The sequence below is a fragment of the Lutra lutra genome, chromosome 3 (assembly GCF_902655055.1).
Source record: "Lutra lutra chromosome 3, mLutLut1.2, whole genome shotgun sequence".
In the NCBI taxonomy this organism is placed as follows: Eukaryota; Metazoa; Chordata; class Mammalia; order Carnivora; family Mustelidae; genus Lutra; species Lutra lutra.
Genome location: NC_062280.1, coordinates 86,954,232 through 86,980,225, shown reverse-complemented (window position 1 = coordinate 86,980,225; position 25,994 = coordinate 86,954,232).

The following is a 25,994-nucleotide window of genomic DNA, read 5'->3' as shown; positions in this document are numbered from 1 at the left end:
AGATACTATTCCTTGTGAGAAGCAGAGACAACTCAGGGCATGAGGAAAATATTTGGAAAAACTACCTAATAAGTAAAGAGCCAAGATGTTCTCTTGGTCATTAGATAAAACTGTGTTGGGCTGTGGACATGAAGAGAGTTGGAAAATAAACATTAAGAGATTAGGATAGAATGGTACCCAAAGAGAGGGGCAAAGACTCACGTCCCGGTCACTTTGGCCAACTCCACGTGGGTGGGGAGAAGGATGTGTAAGGGAGGGAATATGGGACAAAACCCCAAGAAGCTTACACAGATCAAAGGCTTCAGACAAGAGCCCTGAGGATCAGGGTCAAGTCAAGTAGGAAAACCTTTGAGATATCCTGTGTCTCATCATTATCCCACAGGTTCATACAGGTTTCTTGAGTCTTGCCTGCTAAGCCTATTTAGAATTTCTCTTTCTAACTTCTTTCCAGCCTTTTCTCAGACCCTTGAGAGAAATCCTGCTGGTCCCGTGGCCCACTGGGGTCATGGGAATCTCTGAGAGGCATTTTGCTATAGCTGAAACACATGAGAATTATTCTACTGTCATGAGATGCCAAAAAACTCTCTTGAGCTGACCTGGGTCCACCTGCTTTGCCTCACCTCTCAGCCTGTGGTCTGAGGACATCTCAGATTCCACCTGGAGGGGCAGTGGTCTCCTCACACTCAATTCCCAGCCCACTAGAGGATTTCTCTTCTGACTGGAAACTGACCGTACAGAGAAGGAAACAGGGAGCTGGAGATCTTTGTTAGGGACTCATTCATATCTTTGCTTTCAAAGTATACTCTGTTTGATTCTAGGGAATTTTGTCTTTCAACCTGAAGTATGATAGCTTGGTTCTAACTCATTAATTAATACATTTTCTATTATCTAAGGTTTATTTACCTGCTTCCTCCTGAAGAACAATGTAAGAAAATAGTGTTTGGTTTCATGATTTTTTTCTTTAAGTGGTGGATACCTTCCCAGAAGTAAAACCCTAGAAGGTTTTAATTGATCAAGTTAGACAAACCCTAGGGCCGCAAGAAAATATATAGAAAATATGAGTTAACATTTCAAGATATCCCCCCCAACTATCTGTGCAGTTTCATTTAGTGCTGTCTCTCCTGCTGAAATATAAGCTTGATGAAGGCACAGATATCTTTTTGCTTATTGATCTATCCCTAGCACCTTGTACATTGTCTGAAATATACTGACTACTCAATAAATACTGTTAAATAAATGGAAAAATAAAACAATAAATGAAATGCCTAAAATATTGTTACTATTTTGTGGCATGCCCTGCCATTTCCTCAAGAAGAAATGTAGATGATTTATTTTATCCATTACTAACTCTGAAAACTACTGGTTGCAACCAAGACCTTTCTTTCCTCCCTGGTTTTGTGAACTTAATACATTCTTAACACAAAATTAGGTGAGATCTAGACAGTCTGATTAACAGAGACAAATATTTCCATTCTGGTCAGTTATTCCATAGAGACAGACTGGTAGCTTGCGAGAGAGACTGCATATGTGTGTGAGTGTGCATGTGTGTGCATATAAGTGTGACTGCTGATTTGTGTCCAATCTATGTGATTAGAATCAAAGTGACACAAATAGCAGCAAAAGAGGAAAGGTGCATTTCTCATAAACGGCATAAATGATGGCTGCTTACTCTCCTTTACTGTGGATATAATTTGGATATTTTTCTCAAAGTAAATGTCAATTTAGTCAACCAGGCATAACTTTATCAAATAATGTAAAATGCAACTTTGATAAAATATTAAACATTTATGGAACACACATTAGATAAAACTGTAGCTAGTCAACATTTATTAATTACTAAGCCATGTTAGTAATTTCCTTTTTGATAGTTTCTTTTTGATAGTTCCTTGAAACAGTTCAAAGCTCATGTCTAGAAAAAAGATCAGGTGGAATATTGAGCACTCAGCAAAAAAATTTAATTTATAGCAGATGTCAGTCAACATGATTTGATATTCCTAAAATAATTGCCTAATAGCTTTACTTCAGTTTAAGTAGACACAAAGGAATAACTTCCCTAGATGTTTCCATTGATGTTTATATGTTAAGGATAATTCCAGAGGCTTCTTCTCAGTGTTGGGAAAATAGCACTTTGTTTTAAATTCCTGCATATCTTTCTCACATTGGTCACTCAAAAGGGAAAAGTATACTAATTATTCACTCATATTTGGAATTCTTTAAATCGTAGAAGCAATCAGTTTATTAAAAGAAATGAAAACAGATGAATTCCACATCAGTCTTGGGCAATAGATCAAATTTTAAAAGTTTGAGTCTGTTGTGACACTGACATTTCTAAAGCAGTCACCATGAAGTATAACTCAAAATGCAGGTTTTAGCAAAGACCACAAAATACATATTTATATTGTAGTTTCCTAACTGTTCCCTATTGTTACGGATGTTTGTCCTGCCTTTCAAATCTCTAAAGAGAAAAGCCAAGAAGAAAGCCATGGTTTTTGAGGCATAAATTTTAGGCGTAGGTGGATTTTTTTTTTTAAATAAGGCATGTTCCTCCCCTTCCTGTATTTCTTTATTTTGTTTTCATGCCTATAAGAGTATTATCATTTCAGGAACACAACTGCAACCCTTACCATGAACTGAAAGTTAAGTATCACTTTGTAGGCTGGTCCTGTAATAAAAAATAAAATTCTCAATAAATTGGGTTTGCTCATATTCTTTGTCTTCCACAGGAAAGCCACCTTAATCTTTGGAGTGGAGCCTTGTCAAATGTTATCAAGATTGGGCAAATCACATACTGCTAATGTGTTGAAATCTCTACTAATTTGTTCATTACCACCTTTTTCTTTTTAAAATTTTCCCTTCTCCTGTCCTCTTCACCTCCTTCTCCTAACATTGCTACCCCAGTTCTGTAAGTACAACAACCAGAACTGTAGTCTTCAGTATCCAAGGCTCTAGGAATCTGTGATTATTCTAGTGAACATGTAAGTGGAATTTAAATAATGTCAGTCGACCCTCTGAACATGTGTCACTGATGTTTTCTTGCTAATAAGAGATGGGGAGAAGATTGAAACCAGAAGCTATAAGATACATTTGACCTTTTCCCAAAGATATAAAATTCAGATATTCATATTGATAATTATGACAGGATCACTAAGATCCATGCAGTATGTCTTCTATGTGGTGAAGTAGAGAACATTTGTTTTGGCTAGAACATAACCAAATCCCATTAAATAAAGTTGACTATATTCTTAGCCGTGATATATGGTGCTAAGAAATGCCTGCATTTATGATAGAATTATTTTAATTTAACTTTAAAAAATTTGATTAAGAATGTGATCAGAAAGACCTATATTTGATTTATGTCAGGAAATATTCATTTACTTTTTGGGCTGAATTGAATGCATATATGTCTTCGATTTATATGCACTGTCTACATTTACTGGGAAGAAAATCTAATTCACTTAGGCTCATTTAATGTTGAGGAGAACAAGCTGATATCAAATCCAGGTTTGAATTCAGCCTGGATACTGTTCATTAATTCGCCTAAGTATTTAAGGACCTATTCTGTAGCTAACACTCTCCTTGGATTTGAAGGAAGGAATGCAGAGAGCCTCTGTGTGCGTATGTGTGTGTGTGTGTGTGTGTGATGTGTATTATATGTGCACATGCATGCATGTATGCAAGTAAAAGAGACCCCCTGCCTTTAGAGCCTGTGTTCTAAAAGCCTCACAGCATTATTCAAAGGCTTACAGGGATCTATATGAAAATACAAAACAGTGTTGGCATAAGGGCTTTAAAGAGGACTATTGAGAATATTGCCTAGTGAGGGTCAGGGATTACCCCTCAGAGGAAGTCAGAACTGAACTGAGATTTGAAATGAACAGTAGGAGTTCTTGTCTGAAAGAGGATAAGAGACAGGAAGAAGGAGCAACAACGGAGGCCTGGAGATAAGGAAATGTAAGCCGTGAGAAGCAGGCAGAGGCCAGGCTATGGATCTTGGGCTTCACACTAAGTGCAATGGGCAGTCACTGACATTTTAATCAGAAGAGGAAAGGACCAAGGGATAAATATAGCATTTTGCATTTGCATTTTGGAAAGCATATTCTGGCTGTGGTATGGGAAACCACACTGACTGTAGGAGATTGCTACAGGAGTCTAAGAAAGAGGGGATGAGAGTGTGTTGGAATGACAGAGCGAAAAAGAAGAGAGAAGAAATGAGTTAATGCATATTATTAATTATAAATAACAAAATTTATATTTATTACTTATAAACAATATCTCTAATATTAATATAAATATTAATATATATTATTCAAGGGAGTTTTATTTGGATACAAAGGAGTTTGGGAGAGGACTTTTTTTTTTAAGACAGGGACAGAGTGCATGTGTGTAAGCAGGGGAGATGGGCAGAGGGAAAGAGAAACTCTCAAGGAGGCTCTTCATAGGGCTCAACCTCAGGACCCTGAGGTCATGACCTGAGCTGAAATCAAGAGTCAGATGCTTAACTGACTGAACCACCCAGGCGCCCCTGGGAGAGGACATCTTATAAGAAGCCACTGAGTCACTGATTGTACAATTGTTACTTTGTGATGCTCTTCAATGGAGAAAGAGATTGGTGCTGAGAAAGAGGGCCAGGATTGAAAAGAAACCATATGCTTGGTTTTGCCTATGGCCTTTGAAATATCCAAGTGAAAATACCCAGAGAGCAGTGGGAGACATGACCTGGAGCTCAGAGGAGAGAGCTAGACCACAGATAAACATGTGTGCAGCTGTTGTGTGCAGTTGGCATGGAAGCCTATAGAGAGTGGGTAGGTTGTCTAAGGAGAGGATGGAGGGCAGAGAAGAGGGGCCACAACCTGCCCAGGAAACTGTGATATTGAAATTATAAGGAAGAGGTAAAGGCTAAAAAATCAAACCAATGATCAGGAAGGTGGGAGGAAAAGAAAAAAAAAGCATGGTATGAGAACAGAGGTAAGAGACTGCTCCAAAATTGAGGAAAATAAAAATACAATGTAATAAATACCTCCGTAGTATCTTGAGGCAAAGTTAATTCATAGTTTTTTACTGGCTCTGTCAGTAATACTAATAGATGCTAAAAAATTTCTAATGACACCATTATAACTTGAGAGAGACAAACAGAAACAAGTATGCAGTGTGTGGAAGAATGCATTCAATATTATTGATGAACAAATGAATGCATCTTGAACATGAAATAAAAACCAGAAAGCTCTAATTTAGGGGAAAAAAAAAAAAAGACTTCCATCTTGTCCTGCTCTGAGTCATGTGGTATTAAAACATCTAGGAGCTTCTTTTCCATAATATAGAAGAGCTGATGCCATGACAGGAAGACTTCTAAGATCTTTTCATCTAAAGTTCTGTGAATCTTTTTACCTAACTCTGCTGAAAACATTGAGGTAGATCTCTCTGGGGGAAAAAAAAAAAAGTGGCCTTCTCTAAGTCCTATTGCCATCCAAGTTGACTTTACACTGTGTCAATAATATTTGAAGAAGGGAAACATCTTCCAGAAATTGTACCCTATCTCCCATCCTCTAGCAGTGTACCTACTTGCCATTGCTGTGATATCCAGCCAGGTGCACCTGGCTATATCTAGAGTCAGCTGAATCCTGTATCTTGTTTTCTGTCCTAGGGCTTCTCTACAACCTCAGAGTAAAAGGCTGGGCTTGTGAACATCTAGAATGGTAGGCAAGTCATATCCTTGCAAGACCTTTGACTAATAGGGAGTGGGAACCATAAAGAAATACCCTCATCTACACTGGTCTCGGGTAAGTAATCCCATGGTGAACTCATTCTACATGATTTCTCTCAGGGTTCCCCAAAACACTGAGCCCCAATATCCACCATGGTATCAGTTTAATGCTTCTTTTCTATCCCCCTTCTGTTTTGCTTTCTCCAGTCCCCACCCTTAGTTGTTTTTTGCAGGAAATTTACCAAAATAAAGGATCTTCCCTCAAACCCTTCTCAGGAGGCTGCTTTTTGGAAGTACCCAAATTAAGGAAAATTTCTGTTGGATCAATATAGGTACTTCACCTGATTAAGAAATTTCTGAAATTTTATGAGTAATTCCAATTATTCTAAACAATATTTGTCTCATTGGTTTACATTTCAATTTCAGGAATGCTATGTCATTATTTTGTTACAAAACTTTAGTTGGCATAGTCTTCTAACTCTTTAGCATCTCACCTGGGATATCTTCCAGCTTTTATACCAAACAAAGAATCATCTGTAAGTAAATATTCAAATGTAGTAGCAATATAGTTATTTAAGGAACTCTTTATTAAGAAATAACTTCTTTGCTGGTCAAAGCACAATTACTTGCTAGCATGCATATTTTCATAAATTTTATCTTGGATTATTGTTTTGTTATATCAAGTTTATATAGATTTTAATCCTTATCGCTACTGTCTTTCATTAGGAGTTGAAGATTGTGTTCCCATTTTCAGAGTAATGGTAATGCTTTTTCCTGATTCACAAATTTAAGTAAAACGTATACACACATAGATATTTCTCTTTTTATTGGGAAAAAAAAAAGAAAGGATTTTTCTTCTGCTGTTTTTACAACTCATTAACCACAATACAATATATGCTATTAATTCTGCTTAAATGCAGTTTGCTTATATAATTTGTGAACATCCAATAACTCAAGACTTTCAAAGTATTTGTCTTCCATGTAGACATTTTGATTACTGAAACATTCCTAAAGCTAGAAGAAGGAATAATAACATAGGATTAAAACTATGAATCACCTTTTGATTAAATACTCCACAGTCTTTGTTGCTAAATGTTCACTCAGAGGATAACTCTAAGTCTCATTTGAACTTGTAGATTTTAATTCCATATTGATCACCATAACCTAGTAAAAGCAATACATATTCACTCACATCACAGTTTCACTTTAAACAGGATATTGATGCTTTATTATAGCAATAGTGGTCTCTAAGTGTGCAGCTACAGTAGCTAAGACTGAGGGGACAAAATAGGCAACATAAAGTGGACAGTGGTATTTGGTGACAATCTCTGTTCAATGTTAAATTTGCTATATCTCTTGATTCGTATGTTCACTCAGCTACATGTCTATGGGAGTAACTTAGACTTCAGCTCATAAAGTTTTTATAGTGGCAATAATAGATGTGTATATATAAAGATATATATATTTTAAAGTCTTTCACATGCATTATCTCATTTGACTTGAAAAGTTATCTTGCAGTGCAGGTGAAGGAGGTATTAATATTTCCATTCAGGCTCAGAGAAATGATGTCATGTATGACCAAATTAAAGCAACTGTTAAATGCAAGGTTGGGAACTGGGTGTTCTGGTTCCTGGCCCAGTGAGCTTCTTGGTGTATACCTATGTCCTGCTTTGTACTCTAACTAGGCCATTGTCTTCTCAATTTGTGTCTTGTCCTGTTTCCCACCCTTACATTCTTCCCTCCTCTGCCTTCCTGAATAAATGGTAAGATGTATACTGGGAGCTACTTTGGACCAGCTATGTTCTTTGCCTTCTTATTCAACCTGAACTTTGCATATAATCATTCTGTGATGGTTCATTTTATTTGTCTACTTGGCGAGACTATGGTACCTAGTCATTTAATTAAAACCAAATCTAGATATTGCTAGACTGTGGTTAACTTCCTTGAGCAGTTGACTTTGAGTAAAGCACAATACCCTTGATAATGTGGATGGGCCTCATGATAAGTTGACCTTAAAAGCAGAAACTGAGATTTCCTGAGGAAGAAAAAGAAATTCTGTCTCAGTATTGCTGCATCAATCCCTGTCTGGGTTTCTGGTCTTCTGGCCTACCCTGTGGCTTTCAAACTTCCCAGCCCTTACAATCATGTGAACCAATTCCTTAAAATAAATTTCTTGATATAGGGTAAAATATATTTCTGTATATTCTACCTAGAAATATCTGTATACCCTACATTAGAAATATATTTATATTTTTACATAAAAAGAAAGATAAATATATAGATATAGATACACAAATGGAAATATGGGAATGATTCTCTGGAGAATCCTGGCTAATACACTTGTCTCATATTTGTTCTAGAATATTAATATCATAAAATTGGGCTCCATTGATTTTTTTCTGTTCCTTAAAGGACTTCTATATATTTGGTCTCATCTCTGTTTTCCCTCCTTCTCGCCAAAATTTAATTTTTCATTCATGCTCTTAGATTCCATAATTCTCTTCATTATAGGACTTATTTCATCAATCTTTTCTCTCTTGCAATACTAGTCTTTCTATTTCTCAGTTAGTGAACTTAATCCTAAAGTATAGGACAAAATACTTGTCATTAGCTAGCTCCTTTCAATTTTCTTATCGGTAAAATGAAGGGCGCTTTAAATCATTACTCCAAATATCTTACTGTTAGCCAGATGAACACACACACACATATATATACACACTAAGTTCTAAAGAATATATCTTATTTTATTTTTTATTTCAATCCTGTATTCCAACCTATTTTTATTTTTGCAACAGAAGGCTAAAAAGCAAGATATTAACTAAGAACTCAATCACAAATACTGGCTTTCATCATGAGGTATTGAATACTTTGATCCTTATGACTTGGCATACAAGTAATTCTTAGGTAGCTAGGAATTTTTGGTTGCCTACTCAAATCCAGGTGGATGTTCTACATGCAACGTAAATTAAACCTTAGCAAAATTTAAGTTCCAGTTTTTCCCGTCAAACTTTCTTTCTCTTTTCTTGTATTACCTATATGGCTATTGGCAATATCATTCCAATTTCTCAATGACTCTTGAATGTACATTTTCCTTTATGTGTCCAGTTTAACCCCAATCCTGACAATTACTTTTCATTACTAAATGCACTATATTCTCTTCAGACTTATGCTTTTTTTTTTTTCAATACCAATCCATTCATTTAATAAGTATCTGTTGAATCTGTAAGCTGTGTCAGACATGGTTGTACGTGCTCAGGATACTCCAGGAAATAAAGCAAAATAGTGGACTTTACTACATTCCAGAAGGCTGAGACAGATAATTACCTATTAATATAATTAATAAGTAAATTATGTTAGAAGATGATTTTTCCCTCCAGAGAAAGAAAGAAAGAAAGAAGAAAAGAGAACACAGCAAACCCCTCTGGGAATTGGGTAGCTAAATATGTATTTAATAAGCATTCATTATATTAGTGGTTGACTGAATAGTCCTTTAAATTTCAGTTTGTCTGGTGTTCAATGTCCTGGAAGACAGGAGTTATACATAAATAGGACTTAGTTCATCTGTTTGTTTGCTTTGGTTGTGTTAAAGATTTGTTTTGTTTTGTTGTCTGTTTGCTTCTGTCTTTGGTAGAATAAATGGGTGAGGTGAGGGCTCAGAAGATGCTGACAGTTTAACATAACAAGTGAGTCGTTAAAAAAAAAAAAGATAATGTGTTTCTCTAATTCTCCCTCCCTCCTTTTCTTCCTCTTTCCTTCCTTTCATTTAATTTAGCAAGAAACTAGTTCCTATTATGATGCAGGAACTATGCTTGATACTGGAGTTGCTCTTATGTATAAAGAGCCATTGAACTTGAGGGTATCTTAGTGTGGTGGGGAGACGCGCACAGACAGAGGTCAGGGAAGGCGCCCTGGTGGGTGAGAGCCAGGGTTCTAGAGCAATGCTTTAGCTGGATTACTGTCTCTAGGCCTCATTCTACTCTTGTGAGGAATAGGGGAAAGAAAAGCACCTATAGAGGAGGCTGAGTTAGGATTCACTGAGTTATTATTTGTAAGCTGCATAGAAAAGTACTTAGTATACAATAATTACCTAGTAAGTTTTCACTTGCTTTATTTTTTATTATAAGGACAATGTGCTGTAGTAAACTGAAAGAGAGAAGCATGCCTGGAGATTATGGAAGCCTACACTCAGTAGAACGAAACGTGGAGGGATGATTTTTTTGTGTTCTATAAACTCAGAAGTGAAATGAGGTTCCTAGAGATGGCATGGGGATCAGGTTAGTCAGGAGGCTCTAAGAGGGAGTTTGGGAATAATCCTCTGTAAGGAATGAAAATAAGAACTGTTGAAGGGCAAGAGCTACGCTTGAAATTTCTAGGCAAAACATGTTGCAGAATATTGGTAGCACTTTATGGAAAATATATTTGGCAAGGAAACAGGCTGTCTGTAAAGTCATAAATAAAATAGTGGAGTTTTTACTTCAGTGGTTGATCTAGAACATGATCATTAATGGATTATCACAAAATGTCATTGTTAGCACTTTAAATTGTTATTAACTTTAAAGTGCTAGTTGTTTGAGATTTGAAAAATTTGAAGTTCATAATTTAAGAATTATAGCAATTTTGTGAATTTTAGTATTTTATGTAGATTTTTATGTTTATTTATTTTAGTAGATTTTTATGTTTATTCTACAAACTTATATGTTTTCTTACCTGTAAAGTGGTAATAGTATCCAAAGTGGTTTGGATACTATTAAACCAAGTATATTCTCAATTTAATCTTGTTTCTAGTTAAATGTTCAAGCTGTAGAATTTCATGTGTAATGATTGCTGCTTGGCAGGTTTTTTTCAGGGGCTATAGTTGAATTCATGCACACTTTTATATAATGTGCTGTTGTTAACACTAATTTCAATAAATTAGATAAGATATGGCATTGCTTCATTTCATTTGTTAACATAAGACTGTAAATAATATTTTTTCCCTAAAAAATAAAGGGAATAGTGATTTGCTTCTTGACATACTTGACATACTTGACATACTTGACATACATACATGCTTCTTCACACACACGCACATACACATGCACACACACACACACAAGTCCATGAAAGCATATATTTGTCTTCAAAGAGCAAAAAAAAGATTTAGAAAAGAGGGCAAACTTGCTAGGATTTTAAATCAATATTTGTATGACACCTTTTTATCTACTGCCTGGAAGAAATAAAAACACATTAAACTTTTTAATAAAAGTAAGTTAGAGTAACTGAGAACATTTTCAATCACATAATAAAGATTTGTTTCAGACATAAACAATGACTTTCTGTGAGCTCTGCCCTGACATCTAAAGAATTCAGAATGACATTTGCTATCCAACAGGGTTTTTCCTTCCGAAAACACAGCCCACTAAGAATCTCTAAACTACTCCGCCTCTTTGGTTCCTGTGTAAAACACCAGGCAAGCATGAGAAACCGAAAATGGGCTGGCTGAGGCTTCTTAAAGAAGACAGTGCAATGGGAAGGTTTAATGCAGAATTTTCCTAGACTCCCATAGCTGCCAAAGCAGGCCTTCAGATTCTGGCCCTTTTCTGGTCCGGAACAGGTAGTAGCTGGGTAAGGATAAAGAAAAAAGATGGTGGGAGATCTTCAGGGAACAAATAGACCACATCCCCAACCTCTAATGGTACAGTAGAGAGTAATAGTAGATAATAATTATCAACACTCCATTCATCCATTCATCCAATCATTCATTCATTTGTATATTCATTCATTCACCAAATCTTTGCCTGCCAGTCATTGTTGTTGGTGATAAGATAAAATACTGAATAAAACAAAGTCCCTAACCTCAGTCTAATTCAAGAGACAGACAAGAAACAAATGAAGATGTAATAAGTCAAGTGGTGATGTATACCACAGAGAAAACTAAAATAGAAGAGGAAATATTGGTGTGGGTTTAGACTTGCCAGAGCATTAAGTTAAATTTTAATTTCAGATAGACACCAAGTAATTTTTTAGTATAAGCATGTCCCATGAAATATTGGGATTTTTTGTTTTTAGTATACATATGTCTTCTGCAATATTTGGAGTATAAAATTTATACTAAAAAATGAAATATTTGTTTTTTATCTGAAATATAAATATAACTAGCTCTGTGCTCTTGCACTCCTATCTAGCAACCTTGTTAGAATAAGAAGCAGGAGAGAGAGTCTATTTTTATTTTGAGTAATCAAGGAAGACTTCTGATCATAAAACAGAAAAACAGAGACCTAAAGGAAGTAAGTTATTTGAAGGAGGAGTTTCCCCCAGAGAGACAGGCTATGAGTGAAAATGTCCTGAGGCTAGAGATGTTCCTGAGAGGCCGGTGTAGACGCTGGAGGCTGAAAGATGAAGTTGGAAAATGCAAGGGGATGAGCTCAGATGGTTAGATAGGGAGCCACATCCTGTAGGTTTTGTAGGGTAGCAGAAGAACTTTGGCATTTACTCCAAATAGGATGAGAAGTTGTTGGAAAAGTTAGGTCAGGAAATGCCATAATCTACTTCGAATTTTAAATGGGTACATCTGCAAAGAAGCCCGGGACTAAGAAGAAAGGTGGAAGCAGGAAAACAAGTTAGGAGACAATTGCAAAAAATCCAAAAAAGACACGACTGTGTTTTTGTGTGAGTATGGTAGCAATGGAGGAAGAGAAAAGTAGACATTTTCTGAATAAGTTTTGATAGAATCCATAGGTTTTGTTGACAGTCTGGATGTTATGAGATCTGTGGGAAAGAAGGCAAGGCTACTTGTCCAGTTTGGGGCCGGAACAATTAGAATGGGAGAATGGAACGGCTGAGGCCTTAGGAGCAGGCTGCAGAAGGCACGAGTGTCAGAGGGCAGTCTGAAGTGTGTTTTTAAGGAGCTAGGTTTGCCTTGGCTTCATATTCACATGGAGATGGCTAACAGGTGATGGCATATGTACGTCTGGTGTTGAGGGAGAGATCAGGATTGTAGACATGTTTGTGAGTATATGAAGTCATAAAACTAGATGGAATCACCTAGAGAAGAAAGAGGATCCAAGGATTAACCCCTGGACACTATTACGGGTAGAAGTGCAGTAAACAAAAGAAACATGGGAGAAGGAACATCTAAAGACGTTAAAGGGGGGCGCCTGGGTGGCTCAGTCAGGTAAGCATCTGCCTTCAGCTCAGGTCATGATCCCAGGGTCCTGGGATCGAGCCCCATATCGGGCTCCCTGCTCAGCGGGAAGGCAGTTTTTCCCTCTCCCACTCCCCCTGCTTGTGTTCCCTATCTCACTGTGTGTCTGTCAAATAATGAATACAATCTTAAAAAAATAAAAATAAAAATAAAGACAGGAAAACTGAGGCAGAGAAGTGTCAAAGAAAGCAAGGGGAAAATAGTGTGTGAAGGAAGAAAGATAATCAGTTATGTTATATTGATTTTTTTTAAGATTATTTACTTATTTATTAGAGAGTGTGAGTGGGGAGGGGGCAGAGGGAGAGAGAAACTCAAGCAGACTCCTGCTGAGCAGCAAGCCTGACTAGGGGCTTAATCTCAGGACCCTGAGATTATGACCTGAGCGGAAACCAAGAGTCAAATGCTCAAAAGACTGAGCCACCCATGCACCCAAGATGCTATCAATAATTTGAATATTTGTAACAATAACCTCAAGGTCGTTAGTTTCACTGAAAATAAAATAAAAGATGAAGACATGATAACTATGATGGGGCTTCTAATTCCTTCTTTCTTTCCTTAGCTCCATCTTTCTAGACTGGAAGTATTTTGGTAAATAATTCAGTAATATAAGAGGGCAGGTATGAGTCAGTGTTGGCAGTTCCTGGCTCTTAATTCACTGTACTTATATTTCTTTTATATTCAGTTAACTTTCACCATGTCCTAGACTCTCTGGGTCTTTTGCTAGTATGTCTGTTTTTTTTCTCTGAATCTCTATTGTGAATCTACCTATCTTTTATTTGATTTTTTTTTTTTTTGTATGCTCAACCCAAAGACATTTACATTCATAAATATATGAATGCAAGGCCAACCTAAAGTTTGCCTTCCTTGACCATGCCTCTCCTTATTATGGCTAATAACACACCTAGATCTAAAAAGCTTCGAGCCTTATTCCCCATAAATAAAAACCTCATCTATTCTGTGATCTACTCCCTCAGTGTTCTGCTAACTAATCTGAAAAACACGTCCAAATCAATGTGTTGAACACCTAGCAGCTAGTCTCCTTTTCAAAATACTACAGTAGAAAAAAAAAAATATATATATATATATTTTATTTGTGTGTGTGTGAGAAACAAAGAGAGAGAGAGAGAGAGAGAAAGCAAGCACACAAGCAGGGGGAGGGAGAAGCAGGCTCCCTACTGAACAAGGAGCCTGATGTGGGACTCAGTCCCAGGACCCTGGGATCATGACCTGAGCTGAAGGCAGACGCTTACCCGACTGAGCCACCCAGGCATTCCTCAAAATACTACACTTTAAAAGAAGTTTTTAGGGCACCTGGGTGGCTCAGTGGGTTAAAACTTCTGTGTTCAGCTCAGGTCATGATCTCAGGGTCTTGGGATCGAGGCCCGCATCGAGCTCTCTGTTTGGCGGGGAGCCTGCTCCCCCCCCCCCACTCTGCTTACTTGTGATCTCTGTCAAATAAATAAAATAAAATCTTAAAAAAAAAAGAAGTTTTTATAGCACATAGAAGTTATTGGAAAAAAAAAGTTGAATGATTTCTCTATGAGAATTTAGGTATGAAGACCGAGTGGATGGGGAGATAGAGTAGGTCTTCCAAAAGTCATCCTCAACTCACTGAAAGTAGGCACCCCAGCTTTCAACATTGCATTTCCCTTTTTATATATGAAAGGATTACCTCATTCTTTTCCTCGGTTCAAGCTAAACATATAATTTGCAACATGTTTGGGGATTATTTTTTGTTGTTGTTTTATTTAGAAAAAAATCAATGAAATATTTTCTCTACAAACTCCTACAGTTCCTGTTTATTTTGTTTCTTTGTATTCTGCTAACAAGAATATACTTCTTTAATCAAAAGTTGCAGTTAAAAGTTAAGTCATATTCACAGTTGTGTTCCCAAACAAAGCAAACACAGAGCAGGATTGTCAAACATCTGATGTGTTTAGATGTGACCAGATAATCGTTTACTAGACTCATTGAGCCACCAGGAAATCCTCTTCTGGCTCTGCGGGTTGTCTGTGCCTAGCATGGGGCATCCGCGTTGCTTGCAAATTCACCCCTGACTGGTCAATGGAGTCAGGCAGTTGGACTGTACAAGCTGCAAAAATGTCACCTTCTTTGAACTCAGAGACCCTTAGTGTCTGGGTTCTATTTAAATAAAATCTGATGCCGAGCTGCTTATCTGTTTCCTTCCAAATGCTCCGAACCTCACAAGTTAGTCCGCAAAATAGGGTTGAAAATTTGGCCACGTTTCTAGAACATCCACCCCTGGTGTTCGCCAAAAATATCAAAACAGCGGACTTTCTTGTGGTACTCAGGCTCTTCTGATTTCAGGCCCAGTTAAATACCAGGCACTTTCTTCTTCCTTTTTGGGCGGGAAAGTAGGATATGAGAAAACTAGGAGGAAGATGGAATATCTAGACATCTAAAAATTAATCTTTTAATATTTTCAGATTCTTGACTGAAAGTCATGTGAACTAATGAGTTTGAATTTTTTTTTCTGTGCGTGAAATAAAAAGAGCAGCATAAGAAAAAAAAAAAAAAAAAAAAAAAAAGTAGAGGCAATCTCTGTGCCAAGACCAAAGGGTAATTTTGTGTCCTGGCAGTTCAGGTTGTGGGTTGCTTTTCCACAACTATGCTTCCACTGCTATTACTTAGTCTGCTCAGAGTTCTACCCTGACTAGTGCCCACATAATTTAATAATGAGCAGATGCTCCTGCTGTGGACATTGCTTTTATATGATGATTTTGGAGGAGATTTAACTGTTTCATGATCCCAGGAGACAAAGGAATAGAAAGGAAAAAAAAAAAAAAAAAAGAGGAAGAGTAACCCAACTTCTTAAATTAAATAATATAACTTTCAGACTTACCCAGTGTACAGAAAGGAGCATGAGGCAACAATAAAACCAAACAAAACTGGGTGCCTGGGTAGCTCAGTCAGTTAAATGTCTGCTTTTGGCTCAGGTCATGATTCCAGGGTCCTGGGATATAGCCCCACATTGGGCTCCCTAGGGAGTCTGCTTCTCCCTCTGCCTCTGCTGATCCCTCTGCTTGTTCTCTCTCCCTGCCAAATAAATAAATAAAATCTTTAAAAAAAATGAAACAAAACAAAATAAACACACAAGAAAGAATAGTGTTTTAGAAAACTTTCTCTTTTGGTTTCTTTAATGTTTAAGGGTCTTGGTGACATTATTCCAAGTACCTGGGTTTTATTAGGTACCATTAAGTAAAGACACCACATAGTTTGTTGGAGGTAACATACGTCCATGTCATATGTAGTTGAGTGATACATGTTCAGATTTTAATGTCTTGCAGGAAATGTTACCTGGCTAAATGATGGCTCTAGGAGCAAGGAACAAGGTTTTGATTTTGAGGAAGCAAAAATACAGGGAAAATGATACATAGCTAGAAAATTTTTTCTTTAACTAGAAATCTAAGGATACCTCAGGAACCATAGGTATTCCAGAAATCTAGAGAATAAACTGTGCTTAAGTAGTTTGCTCAAGAAATGTCTCCTTAGGGTATAAATTGTGAATTTTGATTGGGTTAGCTCTTTCATCAACTCTTCTGGAATCCACTCCATAACCGTAGAAGAGAGGGTAGAGAGCTTCACCCTGCAGAAGATGGCAGATCCTTAGTTTGATTAACAATTAAGATATTTGATAATTTCAAACATTTTTAATGATTTTAAAGTAATGAATGAAACATAAGGAGAATCTCCAAAATATTTAGAATAAAATAAACATCTATTCTCATTACCCATAATTAAACATTATTGACATTTGGGGTTTTTTTCTTTGTATCTTTTTCTTTATATCTTTTCAAAAGCTATACATATATATATTCATTTGTTTTATTTTCCTGTAAAAATTTATTTTCCTATAAAATGGTGTTATTTCCTATGAAATGTCATTCTATAGTTTTTGCTGCTGTTTTGCATTTAGCATTACATTTTGAGTGGATTCCATGCTATTAAATATTCTTTTTTTTTTTTTTTTTTTTTTTTTTTTAAAGATTTTATTTATTTATTTGACAGAGAGAGATCACAAGCAGGCAGAGAGGCAGGCAGAGAGACAGGAGGAAGCAGGCTCCCTGCTGAGCAGAGAGCCCGATGCGGGACTCGATCCCAGGACTCCGAGATCATGACCTGAGCCGAAGGCAGCGGCTTAACCCACTGAGCCACCCAGGCGCCAGTGATTGCATATTATTCTGTTATATCATGGGCCACAATTTGTTAAATTATTTTACTTTAAAGCAGTAATGATGATCCCAAAATTCTACCATCATAAATGACCATTCAATAAACAACTGTACACATAAAATTTTACAAACATTTCTCATGATATATTTTGGAAGATTTTTTTTCTGATATAACTTCCAGATAAAAATATATTGTAAATTTTAAGATTTGATGCCTATTAACAAATTGCTATCCAGAAACATATGTACATTATAAAATCACTGTGTGTGTGTGTCTGTGTGTGTGTGTATGTGTGTGTGTGTGTGTGTCTGTGTGCCCACACATGTGCACATTTTTAACCTTTCACAATATGGTCTGTTTTCTTAGCTTTTTTTCTTACTGGGGCTTTGATGTTTCATAAGGTTTGTATTTGTGTCCCAGTGATTAGCTTTATAATTATACCTCATTATAAGACCCTTAGTCCCCTCCTTTTTTAGACAGCATAATATTTTTATACTATGGATATTCTGGTTATCTCTCACTGCCAAACAAAACATTCTAAAACTTAGTGGCATGGAACAGTAGTTTCATTAAATCTCACAATTTTGTGGCTAGATATTCATGTAAGAGGTCGGTGATCCTTCTACTCTGTATCTTGTCAGGTTTCACTTGCTGGTATTCACCTAATCACTTTGCTGTCTGAAGGTTTCAAAATGGGTTAACTTACCTGGTGGTGGTTTGATGGAAGATGGCCAGGAGGTTGGGCTCCATTGGGATCCTCTCCTTTCCCATGTCATTCATTTTGGGGCATAGTCAAATATATGGCAACACATGGGGCAAACAGTAAGTAAGACATGAGGCCTGGGTAGAAGCTGAAAGGCTCTTGTGACCTAGCTTGAGCCTCCTTCTATCGAGGAGGGAAATCACTAGAGTCAGGCCTGCTATAAGGGGAAGGAAATTATACTCAAACTTCCAGTGAAAAGATTAGAAAATAATTCATGACTATCTTTAATCTACACCATTCATACTTGGGCCACAAATTACTTACTTTCCTAAAACATATGAAATACTTTTTTCCTCTCCCAAGATTTGCAAAACTCTCATTCCCTTATTGCATCAGTATGTAGTCCAGGATTTTGTCCTCTAAATTAGGTCCAGGTGCTCTCTGTCTCCATCCTCACACACAATGTTGAAATAGAGATAGAGTCTATAGACCCTCAAATTGAAAAAGGAGAATAGGATGTACCTCATGGTTCACAGTAATTCTGAAATCCAGCAGTTTTCATAATCTAATTCAGCTCCCTAAAATAAAAGTGAATCTTTGGAGTCGTGGCTATATCCTCTGGGTTCCTGGTTCTTGCCTTTAAGTCATCTTTCCTTTTTCATTAGAAATTACCAATATTACTATCTATATAGCTTTCTCAACATGCTTTGTAGCAATATAACTTTTTTTAAAATTTAATTTTTTTTAGTGTTCCAAGATTCATTGTTTATTCACCACACCCAGTGCTCCATGCAGTATGTGCCCTCCATAATACCCACCACCAGGCCCACCCATCCCCCCACCCCTCTCCCTTCCAAAACCCTCAGTTTGTTTCTCAGAGTCCATAGTCTCTCATGAACTTTAAAAGTTCAAAGATCTCTTTTTATTTTGTATAATTTTTGTACATTATAGTTTCAGTCCAATCTAATATAATTACTTTTCAAAAAGCCTTTTTAAAAAAATTATCAATTAATCATCTACTCCATTAGATGAAAGCCATGTTCACAAATCTCTTTGAGATTCATTCCTTCTTTATCTTGGGCTTTCTGTGACATTGCTGAGAAACAACATCTTTAAAAGTCTCAGAATTTGTCTACAGATGGAAGTTTCTTAATATGGATGAGGGTAAGAGTTTTCCTACCCTTGCTGTGGTCCATGCCTCCTCTACCTCTTAGAACCTAACCCATTCCCTCACTGCTTTTGCAGTCACTGGCTCTTTAATTAGCCAAGACCTTCCCAACATTATCGTGCAGTAATGATGACGATGGGTAGTCTTCCCTTGTCCCTCAGTTTAATGAGAATATCTCTAGTAATTTAAAATAAGGTACAGCTGATTAATGATTTAAAAGCTATGTTATACCATGCTAAATGAGTAATAGATTGCATTTATCCAATTGAATGTCTTTATAATGGTGAGTTTGATTGCTGGTACTTATATTTGGTATTTTCACATCTATATAGCTGAGATAAATACAATTTCCTTATTGTTATTCTTATCAGATCTTGATTTTAGATATTTCACTTTTAAAATTAAAAGACTAGCTTGTATCCTTTAGAGGCTCTAGAATAAATGACACAGAGCTGGTTTTGTTCTCTGAAAATTTAAAAACAAATGCTCATTAGTTAAAATAAAATATTATGTAGCCTAGAGCCATCTTTAGAGATTTTTTTTTTTTTTTGGTAACGTTTCCAATTTATTCAATGGTTACTTGCATATATAGGTTGCCTATTTAAAATTAATATGATTGAAAATGTATATAGTATCAGAAAATTGCCCAGTTCTTCTAATTTATCAAACTGATTAAGAATTATGCATTCTTGCCTTTTATAACCATTTTATCATGTGATTTTGTTAGAAATAGTATAACTCTTAGGAGCACAGATCTTGGTAAAGTTAAAGAGAGGAAGTGCTGCTTAAAATCCATCTTTGATGTGTACAGAGCTTTATGATAATAGTAAATTAATTCCACAGCTTCAGTAACTACATTTGTAAAAAAGGGAAATAAATAAACATTTTACAGTTTTGCTTTAAGGATGAACTGAACTGATGTACAAAACTCTAAGGATAACATCTGCTACAGAGAGAGTACACAATACATCATAGATATTTATCATTATAGTTATCATCATGATCATTTCCCTGTCTATTTTATTTGTAAGAAGTTTTTTCTGTTCTTTCATACTTCCTGAATTTATTTATAATATTATCTTCCTCTTTTATAAATAAATTAATTTCTACCTTTATCTTTAGTGTTTTATTTCTCCTATTTTCCTTAAGTGTGTTTTCTTTTTCTAATTTCTTTAATTAGATGCTTAGTTTATTTTTGATTTTGTTTTTGTTTTTTTTCTTTTGTAATTATAAAAATATTCCAAGGCTGTGATTTTGTCTCTGGATACTACCTTGGCTGCATCTCGTAAGCGTTAAAAAGTAATAAACTGATTTATTTTCTAAAATAATCTATAACTGTTAACTTTTATTCCTTCTTGGTCTAAATGTATTTTGAAAGATTACTGGAAATTTCCCAATAGTTAGAATTTTTCTTGTTTTGTTTGTTTCTTTGGCTTTTTATTATTATTTCTTATTGCATGGTGGTTAGATAATGTATGCTGCATAATTTGTGCTTTGTAGAACATATTGCAATATTTTGTGACACTGTAGATGACTGTTTTTTCTCCATGTTACAAGAATATTATATATTTTATATTTTTGTAGAGTTTATCATTAAATATATTTATGAATTCAACCATTTGACTTTTTTGAATAATTTATATTTTTTTCTTGACCTATTAGAAACATCAAAGATAGAGAACTGTGTTAAAGTTTTAAAAAAATCAAAATTCGATGGATTAATTTGAAGATCTCATTGGTTTTATTAAGTGACTCATGAATCAGGGAGCATCTCATCTGGCAAGTAGAAGGGAAACTCCTGGGAGTTGTAGGAAATGGAAGGTGTTTATAGGGAGGAGGGTGGGGCAAGAGGTTTTTAGCAAAAGAAAAGACTGTTTTAGCCCAGGATGCCTTTTCTGGGGAGAAGGGATCAGAAGGGTTTCTATCATGCAGCTAACCCCACAGATGCTGATCAGGAAATTTCAGATTGACTGTTAAAAGGTCACATTCCTTGAAGAGGTTGAACCTGTAATTAAGTCTTGATTTGCTGTCTTGGAGGGAAATGACTCCATTTTGGGCTTGCTTTTTCTTTTTTAACAAAGTCTTCTACAGAAGTTCTGTTTCTGTCCATTTTTTACATAATGTTTTTCGAGCTATTTATTTAGCACATAAAGATTTATGATATTTTTACAACTTCATTGTGAAGTCCACTTTTTCTGTATAAATGGCCTTTTGTAATCTGATTACTTTTTCCTTTAAACACATGTTGGTTTTGCCTTTGTATTTTCATCCCTACAGTTGAACTTAGAGACAATTTTTCTTGGTAAAAATAAAAGTTATGTGAAAAGAACTGAAAGATCAAAGTCCCTCATGATATATTTAGAGCAAGGTAACTGCCCTTGTTTTTTTCTGGAGGGAAAAATCTTTGCTTGAAGAATTTTCTCCTGACATGTGGGTGATAACATGCAATATTAGCATGAAAAAGTATGAGAAAGAAGGATTTGCTCTTGACTAGTTAAGAAATAGGCTTAACAATTCACAAATTTCTTATGGGATTAGACTTTAATACCTAATAATCACCTTTGTCAAGGAAAATGTATTCGACACTGTGGGAAGTAATTGCAATTTATGGAAATGTTTTGAACCAAAGGAAAAAATCAAAATATTGCTATCGAGAATAGTAATATAAAGTTGGTTCACTGTGCTAGAAGGAAGGCCAATCTTGACCAGTGTCCTCTGGTCTTCCTCTCAGACAAGACTGCATGTTAGGAAAAACTTCCCTCTCTGGTTCATTGAACTCATACCTCATCATTCCAATTAAAACCCCCTTTCCACAACACTCTGGAAGAAAAATTGCAATTGATTCTCCAGGTAGCTTTTCCCCTTTAATACTTAATTTCACATTACTATCCCCCCCTCTTTTTTCTTTCTTATATCTAATTACTTATACCAATCCTTGCTTAATGCCTTCTCATTTGTTTTTATTTTTTAAAGATTTATTTTTTATTTGAGAGAGAAAGAGAACACGAGTGCAGGCACAGGGAGTGGGAAAGGGGCAGAGGGAGGAGTGGAGGGAAAAGAGAGAGAGAATCTGGAGCAGATGCCACCCTGAGGTCAGAGCCTGAGGCTGGGCTTCAAAGACCCCAAGATCATGACCAGAGCTGAAATAAAGAGTCCGAGCTTAACTGACTGAGCCCCCAGGTGCCCCAATTTTTTATTTGTTTATTCTTCCTTCCCCAGTGACAGGTGGTAAGCTCCTAGAAGACAAAAATCTTGTTTGCTCTGTAGTAGGTAGAGCATAGACACAGACTTCAAACTCTTATCATTATGCGCCTGCCATTTCCTTTTACTGACATTATCCATCCATACCTCTGTCTACATTTTTTTTCCCTAAAAGAGCATAATCATTGATGCAAGTCCACGTGTTAGTTAAAGAAGTGAGGTAAAAAGGTGAAAGAAGTTTTAATTTTCTTTTAAAATCTTCATTTTTTGCCTACAGTGATTGAAATACTATATTTGACATGGCCTAGAATATAAATTTAGTTTGAAATGTTTTTATAAATTTGCAATTGCATAGTTAATTGGGTGAGAGGGAGTAGCTGTTAGGTTAGATGTAAGTTGCTGTATCATCTCATCAAAGGAATCTAAGTAGCCTCTTGTCTCAATCTATCCATTAATTTTCATTTACGTTTCAACCACTTCATAATCTACTGATTACTGAATGAGCTATTATCAATGCAGTTTCATATTTGGGGGTCTTAAAGAGAAAATTGTCTGGAACATGCAGTACCTGGTGGAGGTTGGAAGAAGACAATGCCGAAATCCACCAGCTCCATCTCAGGACATCCTTGAATGGTCTGTAATTAAGGAGGAGTTGTGTAGGAGTGGTGCTTCTATTATGTAAATGAGGGTCCCTAACTGAGTTAGCAGTTGGGGGAGGGGAAGAAAACAAAGATCAAAGCTCAAATAACACCAGTTCCTCTTCTTGGCTATGACATTGATGATGAAAAGATTTCTTTGTTCTTTTGCCTATTCTATCACACCACTTAAAATGAACTTGCTATTGGGACGCCTGGGTGGCTCAGTGGGTTAAGCCTCTGCCTTCAGCTCAGGTCATGGTCTCAGGGTCCTGGGATTGAGCCCCGCATCAGACTCTATGCTCTGCAGGGAGCCTGCTTCTCCCTTTCTCTCTTCGTGCCTCTCTGCCTCCTTGTGATCTCTCTCTCTCTCTCTCTCTGTTAAATAAATAAAATCTTTAAAAATAAAATAAAATAAAATAAAATAAAATAAAATAAAATAAAATAAAATGAACACACTATTGCAAAGTTTGCAATTTGCCCAGAAATCCTGACTGTTGTGAACGTTAAAGGAAACCTTGAACAGGTTAAGCTTTCGGAGTTTTAGAAATCTCCTCCTAATACTTCCTATGTGGAGGCTTAAGGCTGTCCGTGAAAGCAGCTGACAATGTCAAAATAAAGAAAACCCTTAAGAGTGAACACTGTTATTGGTGTCCTACACATAAACTGCAGTTAGGAATAGCCTCAGGGGGCCATTTCCAGGGAAAGCCTCACCTGGTGAGGTCAGAACCTCAGGAGTTTAAAAGCAAGGGTCATGCTTCATTACAGTGTAGACTGGAGGTGAGCAAACAGATCCCATCACTCTTTAGAGAAAGCTATTTCAAGGCTTGCCCAAGTGCTCAGGCGTAAATACACTAGCAGGAGGCCCTTTAGAAGGGGTTCAGACAAGTTATAGTACCATCTGAACGTGAGCCAGGCCAAACTTCTAGGGCCTGAATTAAAAGGAAACAGTTTATAGGCTGTGGGACCTCTTACCAATCCATCTTTTTCACTGAGGAGAAAAAAACGTGTCTTTTGCGGAGGTGATGAAAACCTGTATTAAAAGGTGACACAGCAGAAGAAAAAAAAGGAGGCTAAGCCAACTGGTGGAGTATTTCGAAAAACAAGAAAAAAATCCAACATGATTTTAAAAGTATTTACATGGGGAAGGGAGAAAATGAGGAAAAATCATGGTGTATTCTATGATTAGCAGTTCCAGGACAAATGATAATGACAGTAAAGAATATTTAGAAAACTCAAAAATTATGTTTTCTTTAAGTAAACCTCTGCTCTTTTTAATAGCTACATATACAAGAATGTTGATGAACACTTTAGTATGGTGTGAGATGTGACATTTGTAAAATTTAAACACAGCCAATTAAGTAGGACCATAGCTAAAGCTAGTGATCTTGGTTAGTCTAGGAAGGAGCAATCCAACCAAAGCACAGCTTATGAATCTGATCATTGTTCTTCCGTACTGTAAATATTAGCATGTAAATGAACTTTCGCATACTCCAACTCTTTTTCTTATCCCAAAGGCCTGTGGGCACTTGTACATACATGAATACTTCAATATAGATCATGAAGGCTTATTATCATTGCCCACTACAGGTTGAAAAACTAGAATGCATGGTAATATACAGACTACTATGCTAATCATCTTTCAAAATGTGCCCACATAGGACATACCTTAATTCTTTGGTGTTAATATAAATGGTATAAGAGGAATTGGTAGATGGCACAATGAGCAGAAAGAAGGCAAATGTGTCACTCAGATCCCCGTATAAGAAGGGACTTACTGCCTAACTTCCAGTAGACAGTCTCCATCTGTCAGCTCCTTCAGGGTTTGCCAAATTTTCTGTGGGCTGCTTCCTCCTAGACATGCTTTTCCTGCCCCAACCCCTCTCTACCTGATGACTGACTGAGGCAGGTATGAATATCCAGCCATTTATGCCCAAGACAGAGCAACTCTGAAGGGCTATATATTCACAAGAGCTACCCTGAGCTTTTGACTAGTGGTTTATTGGGCTTCTATGGCTGTTCAACTTCTCCCTCTGCCCAACCTTGCCCCCTCTTCTGACATATTCTAATTGACAAATTCACTCTTAGTTCCTACTTCCAGAGAAACCAACCTGTGAATATGACCATATTAAGAGAATTTCTAATAAATGATCTGGGCATGGAACTTATTTTAAAGATTAAGCAATTAAAATACAAAGTGAAGAGAAACTGCTTGGAACAAATACTGAATTACATATTAGGTATCATGGCTGTGATTTTCTAATCACCAAATTAGTCTCTCTTTCATCTAACTAAAAGAATTTCCAGGGATATTCAGTAAGAATGCCAATTTTGTAAGTCGCAGTTTCATTGGTTAGTGTAAATCTTGGCTGTCAGGTGACATTATCTCTATATTAAAATTATGTATATGGTAGCTGATGAACTAAAACAATCTTTTTCTAAAATATTTCTGTCTTTCACAGTTTTAGCAAAATTATGTAATTAGAGGAGATCTTGGAGATTATGTAGTTCACCTTTTTCAGTTGGTATAAAAGTAGAACTTGAAACTACTATCTTAGAGTTAAATAGGAAAAGTGGACAAGATGATTGGACTGGCCCACGAGTAGATAAACCCAGGGACAGCCAAGGTATTATTATGTGGTACTGGAGGTCAGTATGAACCATGAAAGTTGTAAACAATCTTCAGGTGTAACCATCTTCATGCTAATTAGTCAGTTTTCAATAACTGGTTATTGCAATACATATACTTCTTTAATATATAAAATGGGTAAGGAAACTATGTGATATATCCTGCCATTTATCTTATTTTCATATGTTTCAAACTTTAAAATTGAATAAAAAATATCCACCTAGATTTGAATGTTTATTTAGTATCTGCTATGTTCTAGGCAACATTTTAAGCACTGGGGGTATAATGGCGAACAAACACAAACTCTCTGACGTCATAGATCTTATATTTCTGGTAGAGGAAATAACAATAATTAAGAAAGTAACAAAATAAGTAAATATAATCTGTAAGTATATATTTTAATTAAGGCAAGTTTTAAGAATTAGAATGAAGGGGTGCCTGGGTGGCTCAGTGGGTTAAGGCCTCTGCCTTCGGCTCAGGTCATGGTCCCAGATTCCTGGGATCAAGCCCCACATCGGGCTCTCTGCTCAGCGGGGATCCTGCTTCTTCCTCTCTCTCTGCCTGCCTCTCCACCTACTTG